The following is a 19014-nucleotide window of genomic DNA, read 5'->3' as shown; positions in this document are numbered from 1 at the left end:
TGTACGAGTCAAATCTCTCCAAATTATAGAAGAGCCTATTAAGAGGAAAAGGGACAATAATGAAAAGGAGTTGAGAAGACAAGTGGAAAAACATCGGATAGAGTTGAGCAAAAGCAGGAAAGACAAGGTAATGTTGAAAGAAATGATGTTGGAATGAGATAAAAGGAGAGCATTTCTAAATGAGCAAATAAAGTCTAGAGATGCAAGAATAACAAAACTTGAGTTAAAGCAGGGTGAGGAGAAGATTGCTAGGGAAAGAAGTGAGAAGGAGCTAAGAGGGATGAGTTTGGATTAGATGCAAAGTTGCTCTGAACTTGAAGCAATGGAGATTGACTTTAACGATTGCCAAGGAAGTGCGGAATATTACCAAGAAAAATTTGCAGAAGTTCAGTTCGAATTGATGGATAGGATTGGGAAGTATGAGGATTTGAACAAGAAATACATGGAGTTGGAAAGTCGTTCGACGAGGATTGCAAAAGAAGAAAGTAAAAAGAAGGGTTTTGAGGTTGTTGAAGCAGAGTTAGCGGTTAAGAAGAATGAGATAAAAGTTATGAGGATAAAACTTGACAAGGAACGTGAAAAGATGAAGTATTTGGACGAGAAGCTAGCAGCAATGGAAAAACACAAGGATCAAATCAACGCCAACAATACTGCTTTGAACATAACCAATATGTTCCTCATAGAAAAAATGACCAAGACATATGAGCAAATGGACGAAGTTGCTGCACATGCCCAGATTATTATAATCAATGCATGAAAAGTGGGAGGGGACATCATTCGCTATCGCTGAAGCATAGCTGAAACCGATGCCTTTCTAGGGAAGATTAAGAACCGTAACTTTGCCTTTTTACCTTTGGCTAAAGAGTTTGTGGAGGAAAGGGATTAATATGTTGTATTTCCTTTTTATTTCTACATGTAATAAGCTTGTCAAGCATTAATGAAAAGGGCATTGACCCATCTTCTTATGCAAAATCTGTCTCTTGGTGAATATGATTCAAGCAAACGACTCGAAAGGCAGTACTCCTAGCAAAGCAATGTGACAAGAGAACCTATGTTTATAAAGTGGTGGCTATTATTCGTTAACACGAAGGCTGCATCTATACCCAATATACAAAGCATTCTTATCTGATGCGAAACCTAGCAGAATTTAATGGTATTCGCGACCCCAAGATCAATCTAACCCAATTTTTTTGAGATTTGAATGAGCTTATCACAATGGAAGACTTGCTCCAAGACAACAAGACTATAAACCAACTCGATCACAACGCCTACACCTAGAGACGAGCAAAAGAAGTATAAATTCACAACAAAGAATGGTCAATTCTTTGAAGAGTTGAAAGTTTAATCAAGAACCAAGATTAAGCAACCAAAAGTCGGCTACAATGCTAAAAATATTATCAAAAGTCTGACCTAAAATTATTCCTAAAGAGTATTTATACTCCAAGCCAAAACCCTAGTTTCCCTAATGGGTCTCACATAAACCCGATTTAAATAATAATTAACCCAAGCTAAAACTAGCCCAAACTAATTAAAATAAACAAAATAAAAAAGTCTAAAACCCAAACAAATTGTCTCCTCTCAAAATAATTAAAGTTTGATAGCTCAGCTAATTAAATAAGACAAGTTCGTTATTTCCGCATTCTGTCTGGCAGCAGCAAGGACCAACTTAAAATGAGTGGTTCTCTCTCGTCTTAATGAATTAGAAGGCTTGCCATATACCGTTGAAAAGGTATGGAAGTCTAGTTTGCAGCCCAACTAGAATCACATAAAAATTCGATCTGTAGCTCCAGTTATGACTAAAATAGTAACGAAAGCTCAAACTATCCGAATCTAGTCTTCTTCTCCCAATCCTTGTGTAATGGTCTTGGTTCCACCAACAAGCCCCTCTTGAACATGAATCAGATTAATCAAGGCTTGCTCTTTATTATTACAAATCCTCTTGAAGTCCACCTTAGCCCATGTATCTTGAAGAAGTCCATTGAAAGCTTCTTTCAACTTCTTAGCCCTAAGCCTAGTAATTGGACCAATTGGAACCTCCAATGGATCCTTTGATGGTTGGATCACATCATTGCCTTGCTTCTCAAAAGGATTTGACCTCGAATCATCACCTACATCAAGCAAAGAAAGATCAGAAACATTGAATGTAGCACTAACACCATACTCACCTGGTAGATCCACTTTGTAGGCATTATCATTAATCCTTTCTATGATCTAATAAGGACCATCTCCTCGAGGCATCAACTTTGATCTTCTTTGTTCAAGAAACCTTTCCTTTCTCATATGCACCGAAACCTAATCACCTGGTTCAAATCTCACTAATTTTCATCCCCTATTGGCTTTGTTTGCATTTTGTTCATTCTTCTTTTCTATTTATTGCCAAATTTTTACATGGAGATCTTTCACCACCTGTGCTTTTTTGATTACCATCAAGACTAACCCTTTCATCAACAGGCAAAGGAATCAAATCTAATGGTGTCAAAGGGTTAAAATCATAAACAATCTCAAATAAGGAATAATCAGTAGTAGAATGCACACTACGATTATATGCAAATTTAATGAATGGTAAACAATCTTCCCAATTTTTAAGATTCTTCTGAATTATAGCCCTTAACAATTGAATTAAAGTCCGGTTAACAACTTTAGTTTGGCCATCTGTTTGTCGATGACAAGTAATAGAATATAAAATTTTAGTTCCTAACTTACCCCATAAAACCTTCCAAAAGTAACTCAAAAACTTAACGTCTCGATCGGATACAATGCTCATAGGAAAACCATGTAGCCGAATGACCTCTCTAAAGAATAGGTCAGCTATATTTATTGCATCATCTATTTTATGGCAAGCAATGAAATGTGCTATCTTGGAAAATCTATCCACAACAACAAATATAGAATCTCTCCCTTTCCTAGACCTAGGTAGACCCAAAATGAAATCCATAGAAATATCAACCCAAGGTTCCTTAGGAACAGGCAAATGTGTGTATAGTCCATGAGGCATTACCTTAGACTTAGCTTGTCTACATGTTATGCACCTAATACACATTCTTTGCACTTCTCTTTTCATATTAGGCTAATAAAAGTGCTCATGCAGAACTTTTAAAGTTTTAGTAATTCCAAAATGCCCCATTAAACCTCCCCCATGTGCTTCCCTCACAAGCAATTCACGTAAAGAACAATTAGGCACACATAACTTATTTTCCTTAAACAAAAATCCATCATGCCTAAAATATTTATCCTTGGCCGAAACCTTGCATATGTCATATATAGCATCGAAATCATGATCATCAAGATACAATTCCTTAATATACTCAAATCCTAGCAATTTAGTATTAAGAGTATTAAGAAGAACATACCTTCGCGACAAGGCATCGACGACCACATTTTCCTGACCTTGCTTGTATTTAATCACATATGGAAAAGTTTCAATAAACTCAACCCACTTAGCATGTCTCCTACTTAACTTACCTTGACCCTTCAAATGTTTCAACGATTGGTGATCAGTATATATGACAAATTCTCGGGGCCACAGATAATGTTGCCAAGTCTCCAAAGCCCGCACGACTGCATACAACTCTTTATCATAAGTGGGATAGTTAAGAGTTGTACCATTGAGTTTCTCACTAAAATAAGCGATGGGCTGTTTTTCTTGCATTAAAACGGCTCCAATACCTATTTCTGAAGCATCACATTCAATCTCAAAAGCTTTATTAAAATAAGGTAAAGATAGTAAAGGTGCCGAAATCAACTTTGATTTTAACTAGTTAAAAGCATTTTCTTGTTTTTCTCCTCACTTGAAACCCACAACTTGCTTAACAATTTCAGTCAATGGAGAGGCTATCATACTAAAGTCTTTAACAAATCACCTATAAAAACTAGTCAAACCATGAAAACTCCTAACGTCTGTTATGGATTTTGGTGTAGGCCATTCTTGAATAGCCTTAACCTTAGCCTCATCCATTTCTATACCTTTTGCACTAACCACATATCTAAGAAAAACAATCCTATCCATGCAAAAGTCACACCTTTTCAAATTAGCATATAAGGACTCTTTTCTAAGCACATTAAGAACTTGTCTCAGATGACTTATATGCTCATCAATCTCCTTACTATAAATCAAGATATCATCAAAGTAAACGACTACAAACTTACCAATAAAAGCACGCAACATATGATTCATCAATCTCATAAAAGTACTAGGTGCATTAGTAAGTCCAAAAGGCATAACCAACCACTCATACAAACCATATTTAGTTTTAAAAGCAGTTTTCGATTCATCCCCTTCTTTCATCCTAATTTGATGATAACCACTTTTCAAATTAATTTTCAAAAACAATTTAGAACCATGTAATTCATCCAACATATCATCTAGTCTAGGAATGGGATGTCAATACTTTACAGTGATGTTATTGATGACTCGACAATCCACACACATTCGCCAAGTTTTGTCCTTTTTTGGAACAAGAAGCACGGGAACTGCACAAGGACTCATGCTCTCTCGAATGTATCATTTCGACATCAACTCCCCCACTTGCCTTTGAAGCTCCTTAGTCTCTTCAGGATTGCTCCTATAAGCCGGCCTATTTGGTATAGTTGCTTCTGGAACAAAGTCAATTTGATGCTCAATACCTCTAATTGGCGGCAAACCACTAGGAATGTCATCCGGAAAGACATCCTTAAATTCCTACAAATGAACTTTAACAACAAGAATCTAAATCATCTGATTTAAAGAATGTCTCCTTATACACAAGTAAAATCATAGGCAAGCCAGAAAGATAGGCATGTTTAAGATCATTAGATTTTGCAAAAAAAATTAAGGTGTTTCTCCACTTTTTCTACACACTTTTCTTTTCTCACCCTTTCTTTCTTCTCTCCACTCATTTTCTCTCCACTCTAGGCCTTCTTTTCATTTTTTTTGTTCTTGGCCATGACCATCCCCTAATGTCCTAAGGGCTGAAATTTTGTTCCCTTTTGTTTTCAACTTATGGCTCACTTTCGTTTCTCTCTTCCTCACATCCTAACCATGTTATTCAACTTGTTTTTCCATTTTGGCCAAATCTTTTTATTCCTCCACTTTGGCTGAAACATGTTGCTCTTCCTCATAACCCTTCTTTAATTGAATTTGATCTTCATTCACTTGCTTTGGTGAGAGTGGGGCAAGTGTATAAATCCTTCCATCCTTCTCTAATGAATACCTATTCTTAAACCCATCGTGCTTGGCTTTTTTATCAAATTGCCAAGGCCTCCCTAATAACACTTCATCCTTATATTTGCCTACTAAAAAAGAAATCATCACCTGTCTATTCACCCTAACAACACCACATTCATTCAACCATTGAAGTTGATAAGGCCTCTGATACTTTATGGTATTCAATCTCAACTTTCTAACCAAAGTAACACTAGCAACATTAGTACAACTATCACTATTAATGATCATACTACATACCTTATCGTTGATTATGCATCTAGTATGGAAGATGTTTTCCCTTTGTTGCTCTACATCATCCTTTTTAGTGTGAACACTAAGTGACCTTCTAATCACAAGAAATTTATCACCAACAATATACTCTAAATCACTAGCTTCCTCAAGTGGGGGCATGTCATCACAATCAGACTTCTCACTAGTGGACACAATCTCTTCATCATCCCTTAGAATCATAACTCGACGACTTACACATTCTAATGCATAGTGTCCCAATCCTTGACACTTGAAACACTTTATATCGTGATTACGCTTCGGTTGAACTTCTCCCTTAAGTTTTTGATCATTTGTCGAAACCTGCTTCTTCATGGAGTTATGTTCAACAATTTTAGAAGTCACCAAAGGCTTTGATGACGCGCTACCTTCTCTCCTATAATTCATCTTCCAACTTGAAGAAGACCCCATATAAGCTCCAGATCGTGTATTACCCTTCCTTTTCAATTGTCCTTCAACCTTAATGGCTAAGTGTACTAACTCCTCTAAATCAACATATGATTGCAACTCCACAACATTAGTTAGAAGGCGTGCCATATACCATTGGAAATGTATGGAAGTCTAGTTTCCATCCCAACTAGAATCACATAAAAATTCGATATGTAGATCCAATTATGACTAAAATAGTAACTAAAGGTCAAACTATCCGAATCTAGTCTTCTTCCCCCAATCCTTGTGTAATGGTCTTGGTTCCACCAACAAGCCCCTCTTGAACATGAATCAAATTAATCAAGATTTTCTCTTTATTATTACAAATCCTCTTGAAGTCCACCTTAGCCCATGTATCTTGAAGAAGTCCATTGAAAGTTTCATTCAACTTCTTAGCCCTATGCCTAGTAACTGGACCAGCTGGAACCTCCAATGGATCCTTTGATGGTTGGATCGCATCATTATCACAATCATATATTTTCTCATACATCTATGCATGCATCTCCAGATTAAGAAACATAGGTCTCCCTTCTAGAATCCACAACACTCGACAAAGAAAAATGATGGAAATGAAGGAAGGTCACACCCAAAAGCTCAATACCAAAAAGAGCTTGAAGAGGTTCAGAATGATATTGTGCACCTAATCGGTTTGCTCGAGCAAATGTTGTAAGCCAACATTTTTTTTTCCTTTTAATGAGATCACACATTTTTAAAATATTTTACTATGCATTTACACATCACTTTCCGCTTTCAAGAACCCTGAAAATGAATTTTCCACAAATAACACTCGCATTTTATACGAAGAATGAATGACCAAACTTAAAGGAAGAGGAAGAATGGGAGGAAAATAACATTAGGGAATTCACAAAATTAATAAAGCAGCATGAACATGCTTGGAAACCCGCTAAAGAGGAATTTGAAACCATAGATGTGGGCAACGAAAAAATTAAGAGATAAACTGAAGATAAGGATTGTGATCACCCCTAAAGAAAAAGAAGAGTTGATTGCACTACTCCGAGATTATGTAGATGTTTTTGCCTGGTCTTACAAGGATATGCTTGGTTTGCATAGGGTACCACTAGTAGAAGGGTGCAAATCGGTTAAGCAAAGGTTGAGAATGACCAATCCAAATGTCTTAATCAAAGTAAAAGCAGAAATTGAATAGTAGTGGAACACTGATTTTCTAAAAGTAGTCAAGTATCCACAATGGGTGTCCAACATAGTGGTAGTACCCAAAAAGAAAGATAAAATCAAAGTTTGTCTACCACACATAGATATGTTTGACACTGCAGCACGTAGCTCACATATTCATTTATGGACGGATTTTCAGGCTACAATCAAATAAAAATGGCGTAAAAGAATAAGAAGAAGACAACATTTGTAACGCCATGGGGAACCTTTTGCTACAAAATCATGCCATTTGGTTTAAAGAATGTTGGGGCCACCTAACAAAGGGCCATGGTAACTTTATTTTATGACATGATGAACAAAGAGATTAAAGTATAAGTGGATGTCATGATTGCTAAATCTAGAGAGGGAGAGAATCATGTCCAAATATTGAAGGAATTGTTTGAAAGATCAAGGAAGTACAAGTTGAGGCTTAACCATGCAAGGTGTTCATTCGTGGTGAAATCTAGGAAGTTGTTGGGATTTATGATGAGTGACAAAGGGATAGAAGTGGACCCTGGTTAAGTAAAGGCTATTTAATCTATGCCAACTCCCAAGGCTTAGAAGGATGTAAGAAAGTTCTTGGGAAGGTTGAATTACATTACTCGATTTATGTCCCAATTAACCATGACTTGTGACCCAATCTTTGATTGTTAAGGAAAAAGAATCTCAAAATTTGGAATAAGAGTGTGAAGAAGCTTTCGAGAAAATCGAGCAGTACCTCCTGATGAAGATGTGTGATTGGTGGACTATGTACTTTGATGGTGCTGTAAATGTATGTGGTAATAGAGCTGATGCAATGATAATCTCTCCTAATAAAAAGTAGTATTTGATTTTAGTTAAGTTGCAATTTGGGTGCAATAACAACATAGGAGTATGAAGCTTGCATTCTCGTTTTAGAGGTGGCATTAGAGTTGAATATTAGAAAGATAGATATGTATGGAGACTCGATTTTGATTATTTTTCAAGTGAAAGGAAAATGGCAAACCAAGGACGAGAAGTTGAGACCTTACCAAGAATACCTGTCTAAATTGGCTAGAGAATTTGAGGAAATAAAGTTCACCCATCTAGGAAGGGAAGGAAGCCATTTTACTGACGCTTTGGTCACATTAGCTTCTATGGCTAGAATAGAATTTGGGCACAAGGGGCAGTCGGTACACATTGATATCAAAAATAACCTAGCTCATTGTTGCTCAGTTGAGAGAGAAATAAATGGAAACCCTTGGTACTATGATATCAAGAATTTCATCCAAAAACCAAACATATCCCATGGGAGCATCCAAAATCAACAAGAAGACTTTGAGGAGGTTGGTAATGGATTTCTATCTTGATGGGGAAACTTTGTATAAGAAATCATATGATGGAACTTTGTTGAGATTTTTGGATGACATGAAGGTAAAAAGTGGTGAAGAAATTTATGGAGAGAGATTTGATCTGTCGATATGGTCCGCTAGAAAAGATTATAACTAATAATGCTTAGAACTTCAATGGCAAGATGATAATAAAACTCTACGCTAAATGGAAAATCAAGCATTCCAATTCCTCACCATATAGGCCAAAGATGAATGGTGCGGTAGAAACTGCTAACAAAAATATCAAGAAGATTATTTAGAAGATGGTAGTCACCTACAGGGATTGGCATGAGATGTTGCCATTTGCTCTTCATGCGTACCGCACCGCGGTCCGAACTTCAATAGGAGCCACCCCGTACACTTTGGTATATGGAATGGAGGCGGTGATGGCTTTAGAAGTGGAAACCCCCTCATTAAGAGTACTGGTAGACTCTAAGTTTAGAAAAGGTGGAATGGGTAAAGGTTAGATATGAATAGTTGAATCTGATTAGTGAAAAGAGGATAGCTGCAATCTGTCATCATCAAGGATGGCAAAATCATATAATAAAAAGGTTCGACCTCGAGGATTCCACGAATGAGATCTTATATTGAAGAAAATATAGCCTTTACCATGAGAAGATTAGGGTAAATGGGCACCAAACAATGAGGGCCATTACGTGGTAAAGAAAGCGTTCTCGGGAGGAGCTTTATTGTTATCTAGAATGGACAGAGAAGATTTAGTTAGACCTGTGAATGCTGACTCTATAAGGAAATACTATACTTCCCGATCAATAAAATAAAGTTCGGCCATGAATTCTCTTTGTAAATAATTTTTTTTCTTCATAAAACGTATGATCTCATAGCATTTGAAATCTTTTACTTAAAAGAACAATTTTTTTACGCATGACTAAGGAGATGACTCCATCAATTGGAGAGAACCAAATCAAATCTAAACTTAACATATTTTTGCACACCACACTGAGGGCAAGAAGTGCACGAAGTGCACATAAGGGTCCATAGTGAACCAAAGCCTAAAGGGGTATCATCATTAAAACTTCTAAAAAAGCATCTTTTATGAGAATTGCTAATTGCATTGAAAGTTTCAGTTTTCATGAACAAAACCAAATCTTTTGAGTTTTCCTTTTAAAATAATAATAAAAGACAATACTCAATGGAGCAAGAAAGGGCCCCATAAGGAACTGGAGATCTCGTCATCAAGCAAGAAAAGGATAGGAAATGCAGCACATGGAGCAGATATTAGTTAAAGAGGACAGGTAGGCCAAAACAAATGAAAACAAGAGCTCGAAGAAGGAAACAACAAAAAGGGGGACCTATGTTTCCAAAATAGGTAACAAAAAACATGCATGCTATATTATCATAACACTAACCTAGCAGAAAAAGGTGTGACGAAAGACAAAATAAGTTTCTAAGTTTTTTGGGAACTGCTGAGATACAAAATCTCAGGTCAATGAAACTACGGAAAATGATAGGAATTGTGAACCAACACTGCTTCATTCCTCGAGGTAACATGTTTTCTTTTGAAGTTCAAAATGGGCAGGTCACCTGATATTGAGATCATTTTTTGAAATTGAAAAAAACAATGAATTTTTCTAAACATTTTAAAATAAGAAGGTCATCCGATATTGAGACCGTTTCTTAGAAAAAACATTGATTTTTCTAAGAATTTTAACATGGGCAGGTCACCCAAAATTAAGACCATTCATTAGAAAAGCGTGGAGTTTCTAAGAATCTTAAGATGGGCAAGTCACCTGATATTGAGACCATTTCTTGGAAAAGCAAGGAGTTTTCAAAGAATTTTAAGAGGGGCCGATGACCTGATATTGAAACCATTTCTTAGAAAAGCGTGGAGTTTTGTAAGAATTTTAAGATGGGCCGGTCACTTGATATTGAGACCGTTTCTTAGAAAAGTGTGGAGTTTTCTAAGAATTTTAAGATGGACAAGTCACCCGATATTGAGACCCTTTCTTAGAAACTCCATTTTAAAAGGGGTTGGTCACCTGATATTAAGACCGTTTCTTAGAAAAGCGTGGAGTTTTCTAAGAATTTTAAGATGGGCAAGTCACCCGATATTAAGACCATTTCTTAGAAAAGCATAGAGTTTTCTAAGAATTTGAAGATGGGCCGGTCACCTGATATTGAAACCGTTTCTTAGAAAAGCATGGAGTTTTCTAAGAATTTTAAGATGGGTTGGTTACCTGATTTGAGACCGTTTCTTAGAAAAGCGTGGAGTTTTCTAAGAATCTTAAAATGGGCAAGTCATCCGATGTTGAGACCATTCCTTAGAAAAGCGTGGACTTTTCTAAGAATTTTCTTAGAAAAACACGGAGTTTTCTAAAAATTTTAAGAGGGGCCGGTTATCCGATATGGAGACCATTTCTTAGAAAAGTGTGGAGTTTTCTAAGAATTTTAAGAGGGGCCGGTCACCTGATATTGAGACTGTTTCTTAGAAAAGCGTGGAGTTTTCTAAGAATCTTAAGATGGGTAGGTCACCCGATATTGAGACCATTTCTTAGAAAAGCGTGGAGTTTTCTAAGAATTTTAAGAGGGGCCGGTCACCTGATATTGAGACCGTTTCTTAGAAAAGTGTGGAGTTTTCTAACGATTTTAAGATGGGTAGGTCACCCTATACTGAAACCATTTCTTAGAAAAGCATGGAGTTTTCTAAGAATTTTAAGAAGGGCCGGTCACCCGTTATTGAAACCATTTTTTAAAAAAGCGTGGAGTTTTCTAAAAAAAATAAGGTTCAAGGTGGGTAGGTCATCCGATATTGAGACCATTCCTTAGAAAAGCTTGGAGTTTTCTAAGAATTTAAAGATGGGCAGGTCACCCGATATTGAGACTGTTTCTTAGAAAAGTGTGGAGTTTTCTAAGAATCTTAAGATGGGCAGGTCACCCGATATTGAGACCATTTCTTAGAAAAGCGTGGAGTTTTCTAAGAATTTTAAGAGGGGCCGGTCACCTGATATTGAGACCATTTCTTAGAAAAGCGTGGAGTTTTCTAAGGATTTTAAGATGGGTAGGTCACCCGATATTGAAACCGTTTCTTAGAAAAATATAGAGTTTTCTAAGAATTTTAAGAGGGCGGTCACCAGTTATTGAAACCATTTTTTAGAAAAACGTGGAGTTTTCTAAAAAAAATAGGGTTGAAGGTGGGTAGGTCACCCGATATTGAGACCATTCCTTAGAAAAGCTTGGAGTTTTCTAAGAATTTTAAGATGGGTAGGTCACCCGATATTGAGACCATTTCTTAGAAAAGCATGGAGTTTTCTAAGAATTTTAAGAGAGGTCGGTCCCCTGATATTAAAACCGTTTCTTAGAAAAGCATGGAGTTTTCTAAGAATTTTAAGAGACAGTCACCTGATATTGAAACTATTTCTTAAAAAAGCATAGAGTTTTCTAAGAATTTTAAGAGGGGTCAGTCACCCGATATTGAGACCGTTTCTTTCTAAGGTGGGCAGATCCCCCGATATTAAGACCATTTCTTAGAAAAGTGTGGAATTTTCTAAGAATTTTAAGATGAGTAGGTCACCTAATAATTAGACCATTTCTAGAAAAAAAAAACATGGAGTTTTTCTAGAAATCTTAAGATCAACAGGTCACCTGATAGGGAGACCATTGTTTAGGAAAAACATTGAGTTTTAGCATGATCAGATAATTTATCTTTACAACACTTACTATACGAAGCACTTGACAAGTTTTGATTCGTAAGCATTGTAAAGAGGGGGTAGCTGTTGTTACTCATTTTTGGAACCCACATGATGGAGATGTTGTATACCTCTTTTGAACTGAGTGTAGGAGTTTAACTCATGTTTGCTAGAATATTGAAAAAAACAGAGAGAGAAATATATATATATATATATATATATATATATATATATATATATATTCGAAAACCTTGTTTGAGCTGTTTTCTACTCTTTTTATCCTACCCCTTTGCTGCCAAAATCATCAGGTTTCTTAGACTGACTAGGGGTCTTCATAATGCTAAATTCGTTCCTTCATTATCTTGTTTTTAAGGTTAGATAAATCCCTCAGAATTTGCACTTAAAAAAATTGATTATGCTGTTGTCGCAATTTTTTGTTCGAACTTAGGCTCTAATTCTGACTTGGTTTCATACGATATCTGACCATCCTTACTATATTCTGTCACTCATGACATGTTGAAGAATTGACCTACACCTTTATTGAGCCCTAGGGGTCACTGTTCTTAGGGCAGAATCTCAGTCAAATTTGGATGCTCGGCATTGTTAGATCAAGAAAACCTTTTTGACCAACTAGATCCCTGTCAGATTCTATTATCTAAAACAATTTTATCTCACTTTGAATCCTTCATCAAAGTTGTAGTCTGGGACACGTAGATGAATTTGGGCTTTTGAATCGCTTGATTTCAATATCAGAAGCTCAAGATATTCCTGTTTGAAATCTAGCGTCAAAGCATGGAATCTTGCCGCGAGAAGGTTTCTAGCCGAGTTTGGTTGCAATTTTGTTCTTCAAAATGAATTTATCTCATATGAAAGTTCTAGCTCTATAAGGTTAGATGAATTTGGAATTTTGAATCGCTTGATTTTGATATCAAAAGCTCAAGATATTCCTGTTTGAAATCTAGCGTGAAAGCATGGAATCCTATTGCAAGAAGGTTTCCAGCCAAGTTTGGTTGCAATTTTGTTCTTTAAAATGAATTTATCTCACATGAAAGTTGTAGCTCTAGAAGGGTATATGAATTTGGGATTTTGAATCGCTTGATTTCGATATCAGAAGCTCAAGATATTCCTATTTGAAATCTAGCGTGAAAGCATGGAATCCTGTTGCGAGAAGGTTTCCAGCCGAGTTTGGTTGCATTTTTGTTCTTCAAAACAAATTTATCTCATTTTTTTATGTTTCATGAAAGTTGTAGCTCTACAAGGGTAGATGAATTTATGCTTTTGAATCGCTTGATTTCAATATCAGAACCTCAAGATATTCTCATTTGAATATATAATGTGAAAGTAGAGATTCCTGTCACAAGAAGGGTTTTAGCCCAAGTTCGCAGGCCTGATTTGAAGGATTTTTTTTTTGGACCAAGGACTGAATTGAAAACTGCTAAAATGAGGGATTTGATTAAAGAAGGATATTAGAAGCTGGAGAGGGGGCTGGAGCATCATAAATGACGAGATTTCTACCACACCAAATAAGGAAAATCATGTTTTTGTGCAGCTACAATTCATAGGAAACAACAACTTTTGACAGCTGCAAAATGCATAGGATTTTATCCCTAACATAGATGGCTGGGATGATGTGTTAATGTTGGAAAGAAATCACTAGAATCAGCACATAATCAATGAGAATATTGTAGTTTCCTCATTTGTTTTATTTGGCTGCAAATCAGCTTGGATTTGCATCCTAGATTAATGCATTGAATCTTTCCTAATAAGAGCGGTGTATAGACTATATATACGCTGCCTCTGCTGACCTAAAGCGGGGGAGAAAAACAGAAAAAAAGAAGAAGAAGGGAAGTAGGACAGAAAAGAGGAGAAAGGAAGGAAGAGTAACGAGAGAGAGAGCCGACAATAACACTATTGAAAGCAGAAAAAACATAGAGGTAGGGGCGTGAACTCAACCATTATAACACGTTCTCATCGCCATCTCCCTCATCATCTCCATTGAGAGGCAAAGAGGGAGCATCAGAAAAACGAAAAGAGAACAGAGGGAGCAGCAGATAAAACACAGAGAACAAAAGGAGTTTTTGTTCATTACTGTGAAAAGAAAAAAAAAGGAAAAAGAAAGCAGAACAAGATAGGAGGGAAAGAGAAGAGAAGAAAACATGAAGAAGCAAGGAAAAGAGCCCAAAACCAGCGTGGCCATTGTTTTTTTCCTACCAGAACCAATAGCCAGCAGCCGGGTGCAACAACTGCAGTGCCATGTTCTTCGCCTGTTTCAGCGCCAGTTAAGTCCTTGCATTCTCTTTGCTTTGCATTTAAATTATATATGTTACTGTGCATCATTTTGTGGATCATTTTGTGGTTACTATTCAAGTGAATTATAATTCACTTGAACAGTTGTTGAAATTTTGTATCTAGCCGGACCTACTATTTTCTTTTTTTTTTCAAAAAAATTAAAGAAAGAAAAATAGATTTATGATTTTCTGGCATATTTATTTCAAGGTCTGAATTTTTTTTTTGTAAAAAAATATCAATCTCGTATTTAGAATACCCGGTTTTTGATGCAATGTGACAAATATACATATATATCAAAAAAATGTTTTCTTGTGTGTTGCATACGACCAATACCCTAACATGTTTTGAACGCTCTTTTTTATGTAAAAAATATTGGAAGTTTCAAAAATGTGTTTAGGCATGAATTTCTTAAACACAACAGAAATTATTTTCTTGCATTTCTGGATTTTACAACATGTTTGTAAAACTCCAAAGGGTATTGGCGAATATTCCAAAAACAATAAAAAATCTTATTTTGGGGGGAATTCATCTATTATTCACCGTTAATGTTTGGATAAAGAAATCCCAAAGGGATGAATATCTAAAATATTTAATGGGAATAACTTGTTATTATTCACTGTTAATATTTGGATAAGGAAAACCTGAGTGGTATATATCCAAAATAAGATTATACTCGAGGACATTTCAATTTTTACTCCACGGTTTACAAGCCATGAGAGTATTAAATACTAAGGCAAAAATAGACTTTTAAAGCGCCCTAGATTTCTAAATTTGTGTCCCTCCTCCTTGCGATTTACAAGTCGCAAACTCTTGAAATACTAAGGGAAAATGAGCTTTTAAAGCACATGGAATCTCCTTGGACTTCTATCTTAATAAATTTAGCTTGAATCAAACCTAGGAAAATTGATGGGATTAAAAAACACCAACACCATAGCAATTATAAAGCAAACCAAACACCAAGCAGCTTACCTTAGGTAGGGCGTACTAGGGGTGCTAATACCTTCCCTTTATGCAACCAGTCGCTTGCTTTAGAATCTCAGAAAGACTAGTTAGGGTTCCTAGTGACCAAAATACTAGGTGGCAACTCCTTTACATAAAAACAAAAAAAACCCGAAAGCAATTGAGGGTCGCCGCTCTGCCGCGAGGGTGCGACATACATACACATGCTTTTTCAAAATAAATAAATAAATAAAGAGAGAGAGAGAGAGAGACTCTAGCTACACTACATATAGGTGGTATGTTTGCATTTTCAATTTCTTATCTATAAAATCTTCTCTTCCTTCCCTTCATTTCTACTCAACCCATACATTCAACAAATATAGAAGTGTGTAGAAATGGCAAGTTCCTCAAGTCATCATATAAGAAATATTTGTGTTTTCGGTGGATCTAGTCCTGGGAAAGAAAAAGAGTTTTTAGAATCAACAAATCATCTTGATCAGGTACTAGCTGAGAGAGATTCATTTAGTGTATGGAGGAGAGAGCCTTGGGTTAATGGGGAGTGTGTCAATAGATGTATTTTTATGAGGTAGTCAGGTTTTGGGGGTTGTCCCCAAAGCTTTAGAAAAAGGGGACATCATTGCCAAAACAATTAGAGAGGAACTTTAGGTCCCCACAATGTTTGATCGACTGAATGCAATGTTTAACCATGTTGATGCCTTCATTGCTTTACCAAGTGGTCTGGGCACATTGGAAGAGATCTTTTATATTTCCTCTTGGGCTCAACTGCACATTCACCATAAACCCATAGGTCTGTTAAATGTTAATGGTTTTTATGATAAGTTGTTGTCTTTTCTTGATCATGCTGTGGAACAAGAATATGTAACATCTTCAGCACGACAAATCATAATCTCTGCTGTTACTGCTGAACAATTGATTGACCAACTATAATCTTTCATCCCTATAATTGATCCCTCCATGAGTTGCATAAATTGGTCAACTAAGAAAAGTCGTAAAAAGCTTAGATTGAATTTGAGCCTTTTGGTTTTATTATTGTGTTTTGTTGTTTCTTATATTTGTTTAAGTGTGTTTCAGGTTTGTTAGTGTTTGTTGTTTCAGGTGATGTCTTCTATACTCTATCTTTCTACCTTAGGACATTGAGGACAATGTCTCGTTTTGGTTGGGGGGAAAGGGTAGTAGTTGATATTTTTTTTTAAAAAATAACTAACTGTGTTTTCTATTTCATAAACCATTTGCAAAACTGTTGTTACTAGGATGGCAGAGTAAAGAAGTTCTTTTACTCTTGAGACGCATCTTAGTAAACATTCTTAACAAGGTCTATCAGAATACTTCTTGAAATATTCAGGTTTACAAACTCTCACATTGTTATCACTTAATTCTGCTCATATACTCATTTAATAAGTATTCATAAACCTTCATTCACACACACACTTTAACATATGATTGTGGGTTGCACATTGTATTATTATATTATTTATGTTCTTTTGTTAAAGGTAACAACTAAGGGAAAAAAAACAAAAAAAAATGATGATAATAAAAATATAGAGAAGTTTGGTTTCGTAGCCTCCCTAACCTAAGCAATTAAGCCCAAATGGGTGTTTTAACACCTAATACCCTAAAGTCAACTAACTTGGGAGCTATTAGCCCAACGCTTGTTACATGGGTTGAGGAGAAAAGCTTAAGGGAATCAAACATTGCACTATCTACGTATCAGCATCTACAACACGAGTTACTAAGGTCGTAGGGGTGTCTCAACACCTAATGTCCTAAGATCAATTGGTTTGAGAGTCATTAGCTGAAAACTCGTTACATGGGTTAAAGATGTATTGTGTTTTAAGTTATATGTATATATATTAAAAAAGAAGAAAAAGATAATACTCCTAACCCAAGAAAGTTAACCTCAAACATTAGAACAAAATTTTTATTTTCTTCCAAGTAAAGCTCCATAACTATGTGTTGATATATTGAGCACAAAAGAAAGGTTTATTAATATCTTGTTTAAGAGGTATTGAGCATATATATAAATTTAATGAGAGTTTGTTTATCTGGATAGATTAATGGAAGTTGAATGATGAATGCCTTACTTTGTGGAATTTGTAAATTGTTTTTCTATTTTAACACTTTCATTACTAGGGACTAGTAATAAGTTGGTTGGGGGGGTGATTAGTACTTAAAAGTGCATTCTCATTAAGGTTTTATATCATCATTTTGCACTTGAAGTATCAATAACTCCTTAACTAAAGCATGTCTTATAATAACAAGTCTGATACCATAAGATATCTTTAATTTATGGTAAATGTTCATCTTAAATGCAGGCCTATCATATAAATGAAAGGATTAATTGATGAGTTTAAGTAATGAAATTGAAAGGATAAAAAGAGGGCCAAACTTAGAAAAGAGATGCTGGTTTAGTCCAAACTAGAACATTGTTCAATCATCGGGTCATATCTGGAGTTGTAGATCTTGGATTTAGGTCTACTTTATATGCATGGAAAGCTAAAACATAGGTCTAAAACTTTAATAGGAGTCCAAGATTTAACAAGGTTGTTTTCAAGTCCAAAATGTAGCAACAACAGAGAAGTCCAAATTTGTCCTGCAGTCCAGACACTGTTTAGTGTCCAGCCTATATCTCGAGTTCTAGAAGTCCAAATGACTTTAATTTTTTTTCTTGCAAAGCTGAGACAATTTCCTAGAACTTTCAAGATTCAAGTCTGTTCGAATTCTGACATTAGCAATAAAGTTTTGTTCAGACAAGAAGATAAGGATTGTCACCAAGTCAAGAGTTGGCCACCCACTCAACAATTAGCCATCAAATCAATAGTTTCAAATTTTGGCCTATAAAAAGAGGCATTTGCCATGCATTTAGGATCTTGGTTGTTCAAATCAAGATCTTGCTCTTACTCTCTCTCTCTTTATATTTTTGTAATGCTTAAGTTTTGCTTTCATTAATATCATGTTTATGCTTTTCATTTTCTTTCCTTTACTTAGTTAACGTGTATCTTATTTATGTTCTTATCTTATTTATTTATGTTTCTCTTCTTCATTATGTTTAGCTAAGTTTATTATGTCAAGGTGAAAAGGTTACACTAATGGTGTAAGAATAAGTATAATATAAACTCAATATAGACTTCAATGCTTATATCCTAAACAACTTGCTATTAACATGTCTTATCATTTTTATCTTATTAATTCTTTATACCTTACTTGTTAAATGGTTAATCTAGATTTGTGTTGTATAACACTTGGTACAACAAGTGCTTGAACTTTCATAACCCAACCGTATGGTATAACCTACACATGTGCTATGAAAGGAACTTGATTTGTTGTTAACATAAGTTAGCATCATGAATTCCTGACAATATTTAAAAGTTTGGTGTTACTTAAATAAGATAATTAATATGATCATGTTAACAATTTATAATGAGCTATTAATAACAAATCATCCGATTTGAACCTCCTTTATGTGTGGTTTCCAGTTGAGTAAAAAAAAGAGTTTATACTATACTTGTTTGAACTATCATTAGTGGATCCTCTAACCTTGACATTTGTTTTTATCAGTGTTTAATCCTCACATTAATCTTACATCTCAAAGTCCTTTTTAACTTATTATTATTGTTGTTGTTGTTGTTGTTGTTTGTAATTTATATAGTTAACCTCCTTGTAGTTCAACCCCGGTATTGCCGGGTTATTTATTACTTCGACACTC

General features: G+C 35.5%; 2 pseudogenes; one reads left to right on the top strand and one right to left on the bottom strand.

The window, feature by feature from the left end:
- The window catches only part of LOC133682454 (uncharacterized), a 109829-nt pseudogene that overhangs the window by 32914 nt on the left and 57901 nt on the right, over positions 1 to 19014 (top strand).
- Positions 3068 to 6007, bottom strand: LOC133681640 (uncharacterized; annotated as a pseudogene).

Source organism: Populus nigra, chromosome 2 (assembly GCF_951802175.1).
Source record: "Populus nigra chromosome 2, ddPopNigr1.1, whole genome shotgun sequence".
NCBI classification, from domain to species: domain Eukaryota; kingdom Viridiplantae; phylum Streptophyta; class Magnoliopsida; order Malpighiales; family Salicaceae; genus Populus; species Populus nigra.
The sequence above is the reverse complement of the archived record's forward strand: the minus strand, read 5'-3'. Positions and strand labels throughout refer to the sequence as shown.